This window comes from Canis lupus, chromosome 37 (genome assembly GCF_048164855.1).
Source record: "Canis lupus baileyi chromosome 37, mCanLup2.hap1, whole genome shotgun sequence".
NCBI lineage: Eukaryota > Metazoa > Chordata > Mammalia > Carnivora > Canidae > Canis > Canis lupus.
Genome location: NC_132874.1, coordinates 4,724,866 through 4,745,537, shown reverse-complemented (window position 1 = coordinate 4,745,537; position 20,672 = coordinate 4,724,866).

Below are 20,672 nucleotides of genomic sequence, written 5' to 3'. Positions count from 1 at the left end.
TTGATATATTTGATGAAAATCAACAAATTGATCATTTGGCAAATTGACTTTCGATAAACTTATTTAAGGCAAATTAACCTGTTTCTTATTTCTAGTATCACTCACAAATCCTAACAGAGCAGGTGCCTTTAGTTTTATTTAGACTTGTAATCTGTGAAGTTCTATACAAACAATAGTTTTTTTGTTTTTTGTTTTGTTTTGTTTTGTTTTTTTTTACAAACAATAGTTTTTATAACCTGGGAGAGATTCTTGTAAAGCTCCTTTAGATAAATAGTGGCTGAGTCATTTCAAAAAGACCTGTTAACCTTTCTCAGTCATTCTTTCTTCTTTTGAAAAGATGATACCAATAACTCCCGGGGTCTGACTCAGCAATTTGGGAAGGATTAAGTAATGTAGATTCAGGCCTTTTGTAAATTGTAGAGTACTATAAAAATATAAGGAAGTCACAAAGCAGCTTAATCTAAAGGGTCATTTCATATGACCTATCTATCTTTGCAAAAATTTTCTACACTCAAATTATTGGGAAGTCTGAAACGGCACATTCATTCTTGAGGGCTTTTGGAGCTAATCCACCAGAGTCCAAGGTTATAGCAGTTTCATGGGTATTTCCAAGGTATTTGTCAAATACTTTTTAAGAAAAGCAAATATAGTATTTATTTCTTTCCAGAATTCCTCTAGGATTGTAATCCACAGATGATATGCACAGCAAACCAGGACCAGCTGATTTGCAGTCAGGAGGAATCAATTTGTCAAGCATTAGGAAAAGTGTCTAAAGCCTCCACTAAAGGAACAGAGCTCAAGGTGGGAAAAGAGAAGGGTTTTTTTTTTTTTCTTCCACATTTCTGTTTTTTAGCACTCACAAAGAGGAGAGAAAGCATCTGGGGATTTCTCTCCATAAACTTGCAGACACCTTTCTTGCTCTTTCTTAGGGCTCTTAATTTATAGGTCTAGAGATTTGAGTTTAAACAGCAAGGTATTAAGTTCTTTTATTACCTTAAAATTTGCTATGAAACAAGAGATGTCCCAATTCCTTGATCTCCTATGTAGGTGGATGTCAATGGTGGCCCAATGACTGGAGAATGATCAATGCAGCCCTTTTAGTCCCCATTTTACAGATGAAAACCACTGAAGCTTAGTGAGCCTCAGAAGTTGGTCAGTGGGTGAACAGCTAGTGATCTGTACAGCTAGGAATCAGCCCTGGGGCTATGTGGTTTAAAAAGCTGCCTGCTAACTCAGAAGAGGTAGATGGCTGGTAGCCTTCCCACAAATGCTTTCCTCTTCAAAACTGAAAAATCATTTGTCAACCATTCATTCACATGTAACTTAACACAACATACTTCCAAATTACTCTCTTCTTTTCAATTGCTACTCATAAAAGGTAAAATGTACTCTTCCTTTCAAATCCATACAAAGACATGGTATGAAGAGATATAGTCCAAAATCAAATGTCAGTGACAAAACTGATTATTGATTTAACAATGAAAGCCAGAAACCCTCCAGCTCCATGTTTTGTTTTTTAAAAAGGGATTTTATTTATTTACTCATGAGACACACACACACACACACACACACAGAGAGAGAGGCAGACATAGGCAGAGGGAGAAGCAGACTCCCTGCAGGGAGCCTGATGTGGGACTGGATCCCTGAACTCCAGGATCAGGCCCTAAGCTGAAAGCAGAGCTTAACTGCTGAATCATCCAGGCATCCCTCCAACTCCATGTTTTGTTCCCACTGTGACCAATTAAGTTAGATGCAAAGGAAAGCAAGCAAGCAAGAATGGTCTTGCATCCCAAGGGTAAGACAGAAATCTACTGCCACTCCCCCACCCTCCAAAGTTCCTCATTGGCCAAGGTCACTTTGCCTAATTTCTGAGGCTCCACATTCAATTTCTGGAGTCCCCTAACACTTTGAGTTACTTCCAGTGCCCATGGGCCTCTGATTCCATATATGTAAAATGAAAACAATAAGATGACATAATTTTTAGGATTTCTATAAGGATGCAATGACATCATAGTGACTGGCATTTAGAAAGAGACAAAATGAAAGCTACTGCTGTTATTGTCATTGTTATTAATCTAACTATTATAATCAATGGAGAGAGACACAAGAGAACAGACAACACTTGATGTGCAAGGTGTTGTCCCTCTCAAATCTCAAGCCTGCCAATCTCTTCTTTGAGCCTCTGTTCTTGTTTGAGCCATACTAGTCTACCTTCCTCTTCCTAACATGCCTTTCTAATACTCTAACCTTCTACACATTCCATTCTTTCTCTTTAGAACAATGCATTTGTCCATGTTATTATTCATGGAACAATTACCAATGGACTTAACCAAGTTCTTGCAGAAGTGTAGTTATGCATGTGCGCATTTTCACTCTACAAGATTGTACCTTCCTTAGAGAAAGAGAGTCTTGTTGGCTTTTGTATCCCCTATGTCATCTGCAAATGTTTATTGAATTAAATCAAATTCCCACAATCTTTCTTTATTTCTTTTTGTGGGGAAGCAGCTAACTAATATATCGCCCTTTTCCAAAACTTCTCTTAGAGTGAAAAACAAATACAATTTTTTTGTGTTATTTTACCCAATTTTTATTTGTCAATAGAGTTGCCTCCGAATAAGACTGAACTTAGTCCTATGATGGAAAGCTCAGTTCTCAACCCTGACTGTATTTTTTTTTTGAATCACACATATTCCTACTTACTATGCCCAGTACATACCCCAGAAGAAATAAATCAAAATCTATCTTGGCATATGTTTGGACCAGGTAGGCGATGGGCAGACACAGATATTTTTTTGTTTTTAAGTTCCACGGGTCTTTTCAATGTTAAGCCAGAGATGAATCACTGGCTTGAGTCTGGGATCTTATAGTTTGATGAGAAACAGGTCACCAAGCATTGCCAATCTGTGTTTCAGATCATCTGAAAGCCAACTTGTTTCATTTCACCCAAAGAATGACTTGAGGTCTATCCCATTAGAGTAGGGAAAAGTGGTAGAGCCAATAGCAAGGACACTGATGTGATTAATAATTTGTAGGCTTTGTGGTCAATGACACATTTCCCACAGACATAAAGATTATCACTGAAAGCAGAGTAAGCAACTTGAAGGATGGATCCCTTTTAGCCAAACGATGATTAACACTGTGGTAGAAAGAGTTTAGCTTTGAGGTCAAACAGAATAGAATTTGAATTTGTAGCCTTCCATTTATTTACTACGGGCAAGTCTCTGCATATATAAACCTTATTTTTCTCACATATAGAATGAGAACAGTAATACTAATCTTAAAGAGTGTCTGTGATAATTAAGGAAATAAATTAACTTGGCTAACAAGTCCTAGCCAATCAATTTCCTAAAGCTCTGGCCATGTCCTGTGAAAATCATCTTCCCTTAAATCCAAAACATAGTAGATGATTCTTAAGAAATACATTTACCCAGTGCTACAGTGAAATCACACTGACCTTATTCTATATAGGCAACAAATCATGGCTTGCTGTTTGTGTGTTTCATTCTTGAATTCCAGTTATATCTGTTGGCCAGAAACTCCTATGTTTATAAGCTGCCCTTTAAAAGACACAGAATTACTCATGCCCTTAAAAATCCTGGACTTGCATCAGCCAGAAACTTTGAGATTCACTCCTTCCCGCCCGCACACCCATCTTTACTTTCAGACTTTCATCCCCTCAACATGACATCTCTGGCAGGATGCCTGGAAGGAAACTCATGACCCACACAGTTACATTACCTCAAGAGTAGTAGACAGACAGCCTTATTTAACCCAGAAGATACCAAGAAATAATAGCTTGGAAATGGAGCCTGGGCTGAGCTAATGTGCAGGCAGCCTGGAGAACTATCATTTATGGAAGGGTGTACAGCATTTGAGCACAGATTAGCTCACTCTGAAGGCAATGAGCCAGAAGCCAAGTTTCAATGTTAATTATAAGATAACTGGTATGTCTCTGCTTTACATATTCAAGGGAATTTGGTCAGCCAAAGTGTATATCCCTCTTGCTCCCACACAAGCTGCCATGAGCAAATCTGTGACTCAAACAAAGGTACTGTAATATATTCAGCTATACTTTCAACCTCTTCTCACTAAGTCCTCCACCACCACCAAGAGAAAATCATACAGTTTTATCAGCTTTACAGACGTTTGAATCCTTAATTATCTCTGATCCAGAACAATTAATTATTTTAGTGTAGGTGAGTACATGTGAATGTACTTTCCAGAAAGTAAGGAGAAATGGGGTATTTTCTTAAACCTTCCACTCCAATGACTTATTTTTGCTGCCCAATTTAACACATCTAAAACAGAAAATGAGAAAATTAAGAAATACAAGTGAGGTGGAATGGAAGAGAAACTAGAGAAACTGGTGTTACCATCAGGTTGCCTTTCTCAAGTCTTTTTGGGTCAAAAATGTGCGTTTACTCCAGAGCCGGAAGGGAAGAACTACAATGGGAATTTATTTTGTTAGTTTAACAGCCAAAAACCAGCGTCTAGCAACAAGCACCACCATACTTGAGTCGTTGCTTTTATTCTCCTTCCTCTTTAAACATCCTGGCAGAGATTGGGTTTTCTTTGATTTGGTTCTCCTAATAGTTCCTTGGGCAGTAGTGAAGCCATGTTGGAGGCACACCACCTTGAAGTGAGAATGTCCTCTCCTGAACCAAAGGGTGCTGGCTGCCACAGGGCTAGGGAAAAGCAGGGATGGGAAGAGAAGGAAATGTCATTTCCCCCTTTCTACTGCTAACTACAATTAACTACCATCCTTCAGAAACAGACATCTCTCTTTTCAGTAACTTCCTTGGGCCTAAGATGAATCATAGTCCATAAATACATGACAGTTTTCAGCTGTGAGTTGTAATTGTAAGAAGAAGTGGAGGAGAGCCACTTATTCTATCATTTAACAAATATTTGTTCAGTTCCTGTTATGTGCCAAGGATTCAGCTAGATGCTAGCACTATGAAGATATATACCATGTAAGCTCATGGCTCTTAATGGAACATAGATGTTTATAAAAATGATTTCAACATCACATGATATTTTTATGGTGATGTGGCCTTATATATATAGTTCATCAATGCCACAGTCAAGTAGAAGATGATAAGCCTAGCTACAGGCATGAGGGAATTCCATATAAAAGTTAATATATTGAACACTTGAACTGAGACTAGAATCAGAATAAGAGTTTGTCAGAACAAGAGGAAGGTATTGTTGCACAACAAAGAGCATGGAAATGAGTAAGTGATAGTAGCAGCAAGATTAACTTGGGGGTTAAAACAAGAGGCTAATGGAAGGGACAAGGGACTGGGGTTTGGATTTTTATCCTCTATCTGTTGTATACTCACAGAAGAATTTGGAGCAAGAAAATAAACAGAAGTAGATTCAAGGCTGGAGATGTTCACTTCTGCTAGAAGCAGAGGACAATGTACATTGGAGGAAAGCAAATGGAGACAGGTTGCTGCAATGGGTCCAATGGCAGGATGAAGGCAGCGCCATTGGAGAGTGGAAGGAGGGTAGGAATACGAAAGAACACAGGTGTGTCCCGAGACATCCAAGTTTTAGGGTTAAATGTGTTCGATTGGGCAAACCCAAGAGAAGCACATTAATATGTGAAAATTCATTAAGTAGTTTCTAGGAGCATGTGGTTCACCTGTTGAGCAGTACTAACTAGAATTATACAAAATATTCTATATTGGACAGGATGCTCTAGGAAATATCTAAATATTAAATTCTCTCATCATTTTAATTTCAAATGATGAGAGAACTCCAGAAGACATCTAGGTGAAGGGGAATGAAACAAAGGGAGGTGCAGAAAAAATAAAGATAGTTTGACCCCTGCTTCATCCCCATGGCCTCTGATCTCCCTTCACATAGAAAGTATTTGTGAGTGGGGAGATCAATCAGAAAACCTGAATTAGGGATCCCTGGGTGGCACAGCGGTTTAGCGCCTGCCTTTGGCTCAGGGCACGATCCTGGAGACCCGGGATCGAGTCCCACGTTGGGCTCCCGGTGCATGGAGCCTGCTTCTCCCTCTGCCTGTGTGTCTGCCTCTCTCCCTCTCTCTCTCTGTGTGTGTGACTATTGTAAATAAATAAAAATTAAAAAAAAAAAAAAACCTGAATTAAGGGAATCATTTTGTACAAGTTTTCTCCTACCTATATATTCTTTATTTTAAAATACATATTATTTATTTGAGAGAGAGTGAGAGAGTGCACATGGCAGTGAGGGACAGAGAGAGAAGAAGAGAGAGAAACTTAAACAGACTCCATGCTGAATGTGGAGCATGATGTGGAACTTTATTGCACGACCCTGAGATCATGCATGACCTGAGCCAAAACCAAGAGTTGGTCACTTCATCGACTGCGTCACCCAATTGCTTCTCCTTCCTATATATTCTTCATGAAGTGTGTCATCAAGTGAATGAGTCTCCTTTTCAAGAAAGGAATTATCAGCAAACTGCCAAACAGTGTAAATTATGGTATACTTAAAATGTAATCTTGTGCCAATAATCTCCTATGCCTTGTGGAAGGAAAGGTAGGTAAGGTATTGTGACTAGTATTAAAAACATAAAAGTAAAGATCCTGGAATTCAAAGTAAAGCCTAGTGCTTGGTACATCTGAAGGAGGGCTTGTATCACATAGAGAATTTTCCCAGGTACTGATAGGCTTGTTAAAATTGTCTACCATGAGGACTTTACTTCATCAAACCCAGACGCCTTCCTTATAATCTACCCATAGGACACATGTTTCTAGGCACAAGAAAGACATCATTTTTCCTGGAACCTTAAGTAATCTCCATTTTTATTTCTTTATTCCTCTTACCTGTGATCGTTAATTATATGTGTCAACTTGGAGGTGTTTTGGATGAGATTTACATGTACATGGATAAACATTATGAGTAAGGCAGATTGTTCTTCATAATGTAGGTGGGCTTCATCCAGTTAGTTGAAAGCCTAAATAAAACCAACAAACTGACTTTGTGAGCCAGAGGAAATTCTCCAGAAGACTGCTTTCAGACTTTACTGCACCCTGGGGTTTCCTGGGTCTCCAGGTTGCTGGTTTTCCAGGTGGAAATGCACCATTGCATGTCCTGGGTCTGAGCCCACACTGCAGATTTTGGACTTGCGAGCTTCCAAAATTGCATGAGCCAATTCCTTACAATACATCTTTTTCAATCCATATATACATTCTACTTGTTCTATTTCTCTGGAGAAATTTGGCCAACATACTACTTCAAATTCATTATTCTTCCTAAAACCTTATTTTCTATTTGTTTGTTTTTTTAACACATGGGCAGCAATATGTAATTACATCACAAGGAAGGTAACGTAATAAACGTTGAGCATGAACACACACTCACACACAAACATTTATGAAGGACAAAATGTCTGAATATCTGATCGATTTAACTTGTAATCAGATTCCTGATGTCCTATGAGATGAAGTCATTTCTAGTGCAAAATAAGGATTTTTTTTTTCAGCTTGCTTCCATTTTTGTCCTTCACCCTGTTGCTGTTTACCTGGCTGTGACTGCCTTCACCCTCTGGCTGGCTGGTTCTCCCTGGAACAGGGCTCTTGGTCATGCCCTCCTATGCCGCATCCTTAAGTGATCACGGCATTCTCTCTCTAGAGCCAACAAATCACCGAGCCCCTTTGTCTCACCCTCTCCTGTTTGTCCCTTCTCTCCATAGCACTGGAGACCCAGCAGCACTGAATCCCAGGCTCTGTCCACCCCTGGAAATGGCTATTTTTGATACAAGTCAAGACCCGTGAAGGCCTAGGTTTAGTTTGACTGAATAGTGGGTGTGAAGGACCATGAAGAGGAATGTGCATGTGTGGACTATGCACAGTGGATGTGTGACAGATGCATGGCCTATGCACACACCTTGTTCAGACAAAGCAGACATGAGGACATTCATATAATTGCATCAGAGGCTATGCACACAGAAGATGAACCCTGCCAAGGGGCGCTGCAAAAGTAAAACCAGCTTTGGTCAGGACCCCGATGTGCTTTCAGAGGTGGTTACAATTACAGCTGGAAAAAGAGCACTTTAGATCCTAAGGGACTTTGTTGAGTTAACACAGAAAAACTCTACACAAGGCCCCATGGTGTCTTTTCATGACACACAAACAGTGGCAGAGCAGACCCATGCCTTGCTTTGGGCACTGCCATAAATCAATGTCAACTTCAGGGAAACAAAACCAAAGGAGCATCTTGCTTTCCTGTCCCCAGCCTGTTTTCTCAACGTGCCATCTGCTCTGCCTCCTCAACCGGAGCTGACCCCTGGGATCCAGGCCATGCAGAAAACAATTACATGATGTGGAGCAAATGGAGGAAGGGAGACCCAACTAAATCCCTGATGGTAAAGCTGGCCAGAGTTTTCATCCCGTGAAATGCAAAACACCACTTTTCTTAGACCTGTGGAGCCCCGTGCCTGTTCCAGGATGAGAAGTGGGAGGGAGCCCCTAGGGGAGCCCCGGGCCTTCTACCCTAATCCCACTGCGGTGGCTTTACTCATTCTGCTTTTAAATACTGGGATCTCTGGGATCCCTGGGTGGCGCAGCGGTTTGGCGCCTGCCTTTGGCCCAGGGCGCGATCCTGGAGACCCGGGATCGAATCCCACATCTGGCTCCCGGTGCATGGAGCCTGCTTCTCCCTCTGCCTGTGTCTCTGCCTCATTCTCTCTCTCTCTCTGTGACTATCACAAATAAATAAAAATTAAAAAAAAATTAAAAAATAAATACTGGGATCTCATGTCATCTTTTTCTGGGGAAGGAGTCCACCCATTTTTTTAAATTGAAAATGTGGCTATAGGATAGCGAGTACTGCAGTAAGAGTCAGGATGACTGGGTTCTAGTAACTGCCACGGAGACTCCATCACTCTGTACCTCGGCTTCTCCTTTTTCAATGGAAGTACCATCAGGCTCCTTGGCCCGCTGTGAAGATCAAACAAGCCAGTGTTCCTTTAAGGTCTTTGCAAAACTGGAAAATATTGTGCCAATGTAAGCGTAGTGTTTGCAGCATACTTAACACCCACTTAACAAAAGCTGTTCCCTGGAGAGGCTGAAAGCTAACCCTTACCCCATTTCCTCCACAGTATCAGATCCACAGTTTCAGAGATGTAGAATATGCAGCCTCTGCAGTTAGGATGCTGTGCCTTTGTCTGTAGTTTGTATTTTTATTTTTTTAATATTTTATTTTATTTGGGATCCCTGGGTGGCGCAGCGGTTTAGCGCCTGCCTTTGGCCCAGGGCGCGATCCTGGAGACCCGGGATCGAATCCCACGTCAGGCTCCCGGTGCATGGAGCCTGCTTCTCCCTCTGCCTGTGTCTCTGCCTCTCTCTCTCTCTCTTTGTGACTATCATAAATAATAAATAAAAAAAAAATTAAAAAAAATTTTTATTTTATTTATTTATTGAGAGTGAGAGGATGAACAGCAGGGGGGAGGAGAGGGGATGGGAGAGAAGGGGATGGGAGAGAAGGGGAGGGGAAGGGTGTGGCGAGGAAGTGGGTAGAAGCAGAAGGAAAAGCAGGACCCCCACCCACACCCACACTGAGCAGGTAGCCTGACACAGTTTGGATCCCAGGACCTGGGGATCAAGACCTGAGCTGAAGGCAGATACCTAAGGGACTGAGCTATCCAGGCACCCCTTTTCTATAGTTTTTTTAAAAATGATTGTTCCGACACATGTGTTTCAGAACTTTTTTTTTTTATGTAAAGTTTATGTGGAATGTCATTAGGTAAGAAAAGAATAAAACAGACTGAAGCAGTTGAATTAGGAGGGAGGGTGTCCAGAGCCTTGAGCTTGCTGCCCTGCCCCAGCCACCCCCAGGCATCCTGGGGCTCACCTGTTATAGGTGAGCCTATTTGCCATGTTTGCCACACCTCCCACTTTTCTATACTAAGACTGAAGCTTCATCTTGTCGCCTAAAGAATTTTATTCAGAGCTTTTCCATTTTGTTCAAGAGGCTATGTGGATGGAGGGCTTGGAAATTTGTACGGACATGTTCATTTTAATTAACTTTTAATTTTCATATTTAATTGTCCTCATAACCAATTAATTAATTAATTTAAATTCTGTCCTTCTTAGCAGTTTGAGCTTTGATTTGAGGAATTACCTTTCCTCCTTTGCAAAGCAGTATTAAAGGACCACAAAAATGAAGCGCCCAACTCCCACAGATTTAAAAAAAAAAAAGATGGTCGAGTAACTCAAGCTAAGCCAATCAGAATTTCTCTTGAATCCTCAGACTTTGAGCTCAGTGGTACAGGATAGAAAAAAAAAAAAAATATGATGGTAAAGTGCATTCATCTGGTTGATGGAACCCGAATAAATCTCTTGAGTCTCAGGTTCTTTAGGCCAGGAACCTTGAGCCAAATTGGCTCCTGTTGCATCTGCCTTATTTCAAGGCTGTTTCTTTAGCCTTCTGATCCACCCTCTAAGCTACTTTTTATCTGTTTGCATAAGCACCCTTTTTAAAAACTTCACCCTGTTTTTCTTTTGGCTTGTGAAACAAAGAAATGAAAACAAGACAAAACTCTAGCTAAGTTTATGTCCTGAATAACCTGACAATGGCACTAGACCACACTTAAGTAAATTCTTCAGGAACTCATCATGTACTTACAATATCCTGCCATGTGTCTGTTATGTGCTCATGCTGTACAGGGCACGTTATGTATATTTCCTGATTGAATTGCCACATGGCACGATGAACAGATATGATTTTCTCATTTTTACAGATGAACAAAGTCAGGGACAGACAAATCATATCACTCTTAGAAGCTTATACTGGCAGCCTCACCATTCAAAGATCTACTTAGTGTCTCAACCCTGATTCTTTCAACTTATATATTCCATTACAAGTTAAATTATGTGGCTAGAAAAATGCTTTCCTTAGTGTCTTGATTATAATTTGGTGTTGTGTTGGTATCCATTCTAGCTATCAGAATAACAAAATATTAATTAGAGGATAAATTTATTTGCATGTTGAGAAGGATGGTATGAGTATGAATATGTATTTCAGGTGTTACTGTTGTTGGCAGGACAGTTATAGCATTGAGGAGATGTCACATTTTACATCACCTCCTCTAGATATTCTTAGCCTAAACCTGTTTTTTTTTTTTTTTTTTTAGCCTAAACCTGTTTCAGCTAAACATTTATTAAGCATTGTTCACTTCTCCTGGAGGTCATGAAGGACCTTGGTATTTTATTAGTAATTCTGCTGATATGGATGAGATCGTGTTTGGTCCCAGACTTCAGACAGGGATTTTCATCGATTTCTCAGAGGTTTGGGCATATATATGGCATTTCAGATCCTTTTAATTTTAACTCAATCTTTTTTTAGTTGGTATTATTTAGGAAATATAATATTATGGACAGAAAGAAGTAGTCAAAAATGTCAAGAAATGTATCTTCCCACTCACCTGAGAATTGCAATGATGTATACTAAAATCCGATTTGAAATTTCTCTTACCTACTATCTTACCTTACAGACTAACCATGCCACATATTGCTCATCTTCCAAGCCAAAAAAAATCCCCATTTTGTGAAAGATGCATCTGCATGTAACACAGTTTTAAGTTAAGGCTACTAGAATTACTTCCATACACAGACACATAACAGAATATTCGTGTGTCTGTCTATATATAAACACACATACCTTCATGTAGCTTCAGGGATCTCAATTCACTTAAAATATTCCTATGCTCTGTTAGTAGGAATATTTCTTTCTTCACACAGTAATTTGTTCATTTTTCCCAATCCATATCTATTTGAAGTTCACCTACTATTTGCCCAGACTGCATTGGCTCCTAGGTTATGACTAAGAGAGATACTTCACCCTGACCCCCAGGGTTTGCGGTGATCTAACAGCAGAATAGGCAATGCACAAAACAAACAAGCAGAATAGGATTTGCCAACAGTTGACATGTCCTGTGAAGGAAACCAAGCGACAAACATCACTGTGGCAGAAAGGCTAGTCCCGCTAGGTCGCTCATTTTAAACATTGCTTGTTTCCTAATGTACTTGTTCTGCAGATTGTTCCCTCATACATCAAGAGCGCAATATTTATGCAGAGGGCTGCACTGAAACCAAGGAGCAAAGGTACAAAAAAGAGGATTCCAGGAGAGGTAGAAAAGAGCTTGGTGTTTTTAAAATTTCCTCTAGTCATGTCATTAATCAGGCAGGGGCCCCCACCCAGGATCTTGGTCAGGTGCTTAGACTGTATTCCGTCTGCATGGGAAGGACCATTTCAGAAAGTAAGAAGGTACAATCTAGTTTTCATGTTGACCATACGTTTTCACATTGACCTCCACCAGCTGCGTGGAGGATGGTTCAGGAAAGATCCCAGGCTAATGCAGTAGCAATGACAAAACTCATGCTACCTTGGACAAGGTGCTGTGACAGAGATGGGAAAAATTGTGGAGGGAGGAGTGGTGGGGAGGAGGGGGAGAAGAGAAGGAGAGAGGCTTTTCTTGTTTCTTATAAAAAGAATAACTTTTGTGAAAATTTACACAAACATTTCGTGTGTGTGTGTGTCTGATAAAAGAATAAGGAAGTAAAAACATGCCAAATTTACCACCTTGAATTAGATACCATTCTTTTTACTCAATTACATCAAAATATTAACAGATGCACACAAAAACACGCAAGATATTAAACACATCCTTTTCCAGCTTGTGTTGTTCATTGTGGAAATCCATCCAAATTACCTTGTATAAATTTTGCTCATTGTTACTTGGGTACACGGTAATTGTATGGTGTGGCTGCATTGCCACTGATCCATCCCTTCCCCATGGATGGGTTTTCACCTTATTGCCGCTCTTTGCCACTATAAACAATGCTGTTTTAGATATCTTTACTTTGTGTTGGTATTTTTACTTCAACGTTACGAATCTCAGGACTTGAAATGAAGGTTAAATGGCATCATATTGCTTCCCGGAAAAGCTATTCAAATTCCCATTTCTATCAGCAATCTATAAGAATAAACTCTTCACATATCTCCCAACCATCACGATTATGTGTTATTCTTTCTGGCCACTTATACCTTTTTCATATGCAGAAAACCTTCATATAACAGCCTCTGCATACCACATACCCACAAACTTACCTTTCCGTGAGGACTGGTGACATAAAGATGAGGAATTGTAAAGAATCCATTCTGGCAAGGATGGGAAGAGCTCTGTCCAATTCTGAGAGACAGTGATGGGAATAAAATCCAGTGAAAATAGAGTCTGATTTTGGACACGTTGTGTTTAACATGTCTTGTCATTTCCTAGTAGAGCTTACCAGCTAGACTCTAGGGCTCAGAGGAAAAGTATGGGTTACATGTGAGAAAGCCAGCATGTGGATGATACCTAAAGCCACGGCAGTAGATGGTACCATTCAATGAGAGGATGCAGAGAAAAGAGAAGAAGCAGATCTCAAGCCGGCACCCTGAGGAAGTCCAAATTTAGAAGTGAGTCTGGAGCAGAGTCTAAGAAACACACTTTGGAAGAACCACCAGGGAGGTGAGAGGTCAAGTAGGTCACTTTGAAATTAGGGAACATATTTGCTTCAAATTCTTTCAACCAACCCATCAAATAAAGACAGAGAAGTGTTCACTGCCTGTGGCAAAAAGAAGATCTTGAAGACATTGCCAAGAGCAGTTTCAGGTGACCGTTGGAGCAGAAAACAGATTGAGGTCAATGGAGCAGGGAGTAGGGAAACCAAAAGAGAAATGCTGAAGGAAAGGCATAGTGAACGCATGTGCCCTCATCTCCTCCTCCTGAATGTTCAGTGCCCAGGAGGAAGGATGTGCACAGAAGTTGAGAGGAAGGCTCAGAGTAGAAGGACACTCACTTTGCTGTGTCTGGGTTTTCAGAGAAGGCCAACTGTACAGGTGACCTGTCCCATCTACAGGAATGTGATTGATGGTGTTGTGCCACAGAGAGAGTGGAGTGACTTCCTGGATCCTTCTGCCCCACCATGTTGGACACGGTGAGTTGAGTGCCTATAAACCTGCCACGGGGTCAAGGAAATGTGGGAAGGGAACAGGAATAGTGGAAAGTCAAACATCTAGCACAGGATTTGGTTAAAAGATAAGGCAGAAAGTTTAGGTGGTGTGTAGTCTCAATGACAACTGAATGGAAACAAGTCATAAGAAAAAGTCAGCTGGACTGTAACTGAGCCTAAATGGGTCGGTCTATAGTCAGTTTTGCTATAGGAGGCATGTGTGTTCCTAAAAATCATCATGCTAGGCAAAATAGCACAATAAAAACCTCAGGGCTTACTGGAAAAAATGAAGCTTGGACATAGCACTCGAAAATTTTTATCAGCAACACATAAAAATAAATACTGGAACTTAATAAAAATGGAAGCACAAGTTATACATGTTAAATGATTAAGAAATACTACAGGGTCAATAAATACTGCAATACTATGGCAATTCATCTCAAAACAGACCTGGACTTTACATGTGGAACCGAGCATGGAAGCGTTGCAGCTTGGGAGTTAGGGAAAGAGTGGGAGTGCAGGAAGTTACAACACTAGATGGGGTGGGAGTGGTCCATGCCACATGGATGAACCCAGGCAACTGGGAGATGCTCAAGGGTTGTGTATGTGTGCATTTTGTATGCCCATGAAGGCTCAGCTCTGCTGAGTACAGTTTGCAGCATTCCCCTAATGTTTCCTGCTCAAGAAATTGAGCAAGGCAAATGGAGGCAGGATTTATGCTCAATTATTCCCTGATACATCAACCACGTTTTCAAATCAATCATTAGAACAGAATTGACTGTACCAAGAATTTGCCAACTGTAGACCATAGCAGAGGTAGGCAAAATAATCAGAGATTAGGATGGCTTAACCCACATTGTAGCAGTTACCCAGCAGGCACATTCACAAACCAGCATTAGAGTCTGGGGAACTTTTGCCTCCAAAGCCAGGCAGACTTTTTGTTTATTTATTTGTTTGTTTTCTGTATTTTTCAATTTTTTATGATTATTTATTTTAGAGAGAGAGCAGGGAGAGGGGCAGAGGAAGAGGCAGAGGGAGAGAGAAACTCAAACAGATGCTACGCTGAGCACTGAGTAGGACGCAGGGCTCGATGTCACAGCTCTGAGATCAGACCTGAGATGAAACCAAGAGTTGGACACACATTCAATCGACTGTGCCATCCAGATACCCCTGTATTTTTCAATTTTTCTACAATGATCCTATGTATAGAAAAAATTTACCTTTTTCTAGTTTTATTGAGATATAATTGACATATAATGTTTAGTAGGTTAAGTCTATGGCGTAATGATTGATATATTGCAAAATGATTACCATAACAAGGCTATTAATATACCTGTCATCTCATAGAGTTACAATTTTTGTGTGTGTTGAGAACTTTTAAGACCTACTCTCTTAGCAACTTTCAAATGTACGGTACAGGTTTGTTAGCTATAGTTGCCATGCTGTAACATTAAATCTCCAGAACTTACACATTTTATTAGCAGACTCTGTATCCCCTGACCCATTTCTTTCCTATCCCATCCTGTTCTCCCCAACTACCAACCTAATCTCTCTATGAGTTTAGTTTTTTTTAGATTCCACATATAAGTAAAACCATATAATATCTGTCTTACAAGTCTTATAGACAAACTTCATGTAATTATTTGCTATCCTGGAGAGTAGGAGGGTAAGGGGAAGAATTAGAAGTTTGAGTGTTTATATGATGGGACCAAGGAAAGCTCTAAGAGACTATAGTAGAGTTTACTAAATCATTTTCACTTTGGGTCCAATTTTTTTTTAATTTTTATTTATTTGTGATAGTCACAGAGAGAGAGAGGGAGAATGAGGCAGAGACACAGGTAGAGGGAGAAGCAGGCTCCATGCACTGGGAGCCCGACGTGGGATTCGATCCCGGGTCTCCAGGATCGCGCCCTGGGCCAAAGGCAGGCGCCAAACCGCTGCGCCACCCAGGGATCCCTTTGGGTCCAATTTTAATCCCCACCACCTCCTCCCAGAGGGGCAAGGGGTTAGGGGATGGGGGGGTGGGTGGAGACAGCTACAGAGAAATAAAAGAACTACAATGCTGCTGTGCCCTTTCTCTCAAAAGCATGAATGGAGGTAATTAAGTGAAGATGTGTATAGACAACCATTTTGGTAAGTTCATTATAAGGAAGAGTTGAAACATGGACCAATGACTTGATACATGAGCTCTACAGTAGCATTTTTTGTACTTATTTGTATTTTGTGGGGTTTTTAAAAAGATTTTATTTATTTATTCATGAGAGACACAGAGAGAGGCAGAGACATAGCCGGAGAGAGAAGCAGGCTCCCTGTGGGGAGATGCGGGACTTGATGCCAGGACCCCGGGATCACGACCTGAGCCAAAGGCTCAACCACTGAACCACCCAGGTGCTGCGATCTCCTCAAAGTTTTTATAAGCAATCACTTATTAAGCAATTTATACATGAGCTTCTATTACATTATTATTTGCCTGGGTAGCATGAGAGGGTATTCTAGGAACTTGAATGATATATTTAGGATGAATTAGATGAAACATCATTATAAAAAGCAAGCCTTTAACATATTATAGGAGTAATATGGAAGTGATATAGAAGTCGACTAGGCAGGCCACATGACTGCATTAGGAAAGATTAGAAGAAATCACCAATGACAGAATCATGAAATGACTGCCACAAGTAGTTGGTCCTAGTAAATCCTCATGTGCCCTCTCACAGCAATTCAGTCAGTGGAAACCTGGGTGGAATAAGCACAATCTGAGCCAGCGTGGCACCACAGCATAGGATATCGTTGATTCTTCCAAGGTTGTGCAGAAAGTCAAAGATAAAACAGGAAATGTGGTTTAGTCTTTCTTTGCTACAATCTAATTTTATCCCCCTCAGTGTCCATGCCCAAGTTCACATTCTCCTGGGAGGTTTGGGGTTATTTCTATCCTGCATTCCTGTTTCTAGCATTCCGTTTCACTAAAATTCTATAAGCAGCCCACAAAAGTAGGACAAATTGTGCCAAAACAAGGAATAGCTCTTGTTCAAAGGAGTGTACACCTAAAGGCACAAATAATGCAGGGAAAGAAAATGAAATCGCTACGCAGTAGCAAATAGTATAAATGTAATTATTTTTAGACTGGGCACTGGGAACATGATTTCTCAGGAGAGAAAGTTAATGATTAGCAAATACTAACTGGAGACTGGTATTGTGTCTAAAGGGTGCCATTCACATGTGTAGGGCAAACCCTCTGATACCTAGGAAGAGGGCGGTAGCTGCATTCCTGTTCTCTCTACCCTTTCTTCCAACTCCAGAACATTCAACCCAGCTCTTGCTACTATTGCTTGCAGGCACTGAAATAATTGCCAGCCTAACATTTAAGGTCTGTGCCTCTCATGGTTATGTACTTGCTGATAAGGGACTCCTTACTATTAAGAACCTTCAAGATTCAATAACATTATCATTACTGGTATAAATACCAGTGAGGATGACGACAGTTGTTTGCTATTTGTGTCATGCATTACAGTTCCAAGATTTTTTTCACCTCCTTTTTTGAATGTTCCACCAAAAGACCACCTACTGAAACTGTTCATACCACTCATCTTGCATGGACACCTGCTCAGCCCCCATCTGAATTTATAAAGCCTCCATCCTACAAAACTACCATCTTCTGTATGGCCTTTCAATATATTCATTTATTTTATATAGTTGCAATTTTATAGTATACATCCATTATATTCTTAATCTTTACATTTAATATATAGTATACATTTTCCATGTTCTCCATGGTAGCCATAGTTATCGTTTTTAATGCTCCATAATATTAAAACACATATTTTCTTGCATATTTCTCTATTGTTATACATTATTGCTACTTCTATTCATTATAGTGTTTTGTTTTTTAAATTTTCAACAATTTTGATGGCGAGTTTCATCAATACAACTCTTTTCTATTTTTTATTATTTCCTTAGAATAGGCATGTAGAAGTTGGATTTTAATTAGCATACGTAATTCTGTAGCTTTTGTATCTATAGCTAAATATCTTTCCCAAAGTATTGAATCAATTTACATCATGAATAGCAATATATGAAAATGGCCGATGTATTGTTTATTGTGCATGACTTTCTTTCTTCCATACCCAGCAGACAAAAATAAAATTAATGCAATTCATCAAACATTTGTGAAAAACCAACTATTAGCCAAGGATTTTGCTAGACCCTGGAAATGCAAAGCCAAATAAGAAAGGCATGCAGCCTACTCTCCAGGAGCTCTGGATAATTTTGCCACAGATAACTCCAGAGACTCAGGAGGCAGGAATAATGTGCAACCAGAACACATATTTGTTTAGTGAACAAATTATTTTAATAGGATTTGAGTGGTGATGTATCTTCCAGCATGTGTGACTCCATCCTAAGTACATCATTCCTACTCAGTTGTCAACACTCTCATGAACAGGCCATAAGCATCTGTTTATATTCCACATCAAACCCAGAGAAAAACAGATTTATCAGCTCTTCTTCATATATTTCCCAGATGAATCCAGTGATTTGGAGCCCAAGCAATATTTCTTTTCAAATTTTCAGGTAAAAGATGTCATAACACTTTTATGGCTCTTCCTTAGTACCAGAAAAATGTGTCCGTAAGGAAGAGACACTAGAGGAAAATCAGAAAACTTCGCTTTAGTTCTACATCCACCCCTAAGTATGTGATCTATGGCAAGGTATCTAATTAGCTTGTGTCTCATGGATAAAGTAGATAAAGATAGCTTCTACCTCAACTAGTGCCACCTCCAAGAGGTCTTCCCTAATTCAGCCAGTGGTTATGGTCTTCCCTTCCATCCCTCCCCCAGCATGTGACACTGTTAAATTCAGTGTTTTACTGTGAACTACTTTAAATTGTCCCTAAATTGTTTACTAGATTTTTATCCCATCTCCTTGTACTTGCCTACTAAATCTACCCAAAGATCTAAGCAGAAAATAAAATTTTGTTTAATCTTGGGACACCAGCTACCATCCTAGAGACCCAGTAGGTAGTGAAACATTTGTTTAAAAGTGATGAAAGCAGCCAAAAGAGCTGAAACTTAAAGGAACTGGATGCTGGAGGAAAAGAAACTGCAGAAAGAAGAGACTAAAATTCTGCTCCCAGTCTCCCATGTTGGCATTTTGAGATTCTCAAGGTGTGCACACGTGAGGGAGACATAGAGAATCCGGCAGAAAATATTGCAGGGAAAGGAAAAGCTGCCAGTGTTATGGCAGCTGTGCAGGTGGAGGTTGGAAATCCAGGTGAGCCAAGGTGAAGGGTAAACACTCAGGGCTCTAAATTAAAACATCCCCAAAGGGCAACAAAATAGAATTAAGAGCAATGCTTTAGGAACAAGGGCAGACCAGAGAAAACAGCCCTGACAAATCCTGAAACTCTGCATTGGTGGATTAAGGTGCCCTAGAACTAGAGTACTGGAAGAGCTAGTGAGACAATAGTGGAACGCATCTTGAGAGACAAATGCAGAGGCTCAACCACTGAGCCACCCAGGCGTGCCTGAATGCCTCTTGAGAGAGTTAACATTTTCACGGCACTACCAATGCTTTCTTCTCTTAACATCCAATCATTGACAATTCAATCATTGCATTAAGTTCAACTTTAAATTACCATAAAATATACAGTTCCCATCATACCACTTGTTGAAGTTATAAATGCATATTCCTACATAAACATCATGCCAATCATAATTGGCATAGGTATTTCCACTTCCTCATAAGGTTCTTTCATCACGCTTTGTGGAAAACTCCACCCATCCCACTTCCAGGCAACCACTTAAATTTTTTCTGTCACTACAGATTAGTTCCACCTGTTCTAGAATTTTGTGTGTGTGTGTGTGTGTGTGTGTGATAATAAGGTGTGTTCCGTTTTGTTCTATCTTCATTGTGTTCCTTTTTATTGCTAAATAGTATCTATTAATCGAGTATCTCACAGTTTGATTTTCCATTCAATTGTTGAATATTTTGGCTGTTTACAGTTTGCAGCTATTCTAAATAAAGCTGTTATAAACATTCATATACAGCCTTTTTGTGGATATATATATGTATATAGATATAGATATATATTTTTTAATTTCTCTTGGGTAAATACTTAAGAGTAGAACTGCTGTTGCCTGGCTGGAATATACTAAAGTCTATAAGAAAGTAGTAAAATGTTTTCCAGAGTAGTTTGTACTCCAAAATAGCAACAGATGATAGATCCAGATGCTCCACATCCTTGCCAAAACGTGGTATTTCAATCTTTTTTGTATTTTATTTCAGTCATTCCAATGCATTTACACTGATATCTCACTGTGGTCATACTTTGCATTTCCCTAATGACTAATGATATTGAGCATTTTACCACAGGCTTATTGGCCATTCACAGCCCTGCTTTTCCCATTTTTTTATTGGATTATTTGGCTCCTTTTTATTGGGTTGTGAGAGTTTCTTGTTAGATACATGTTTTGGGAATATGTTTTCCCAGTCTGTTGCCTTTCATTTTCCTAATGTTGTCTTTCAAAAAGGCAGTTTATCATTTTAACAAAGTTGAATTTATCAATACATTTTTTTGTTTGATTAGTATTTATGGTTTCTAAGAAATCATTGCCTGTAACACAGCCATACATTTTCTCCCTTGTTTTCCTCAAAAAATTTTCTATGTTAGCTTTTAGTTGGGACCAATTA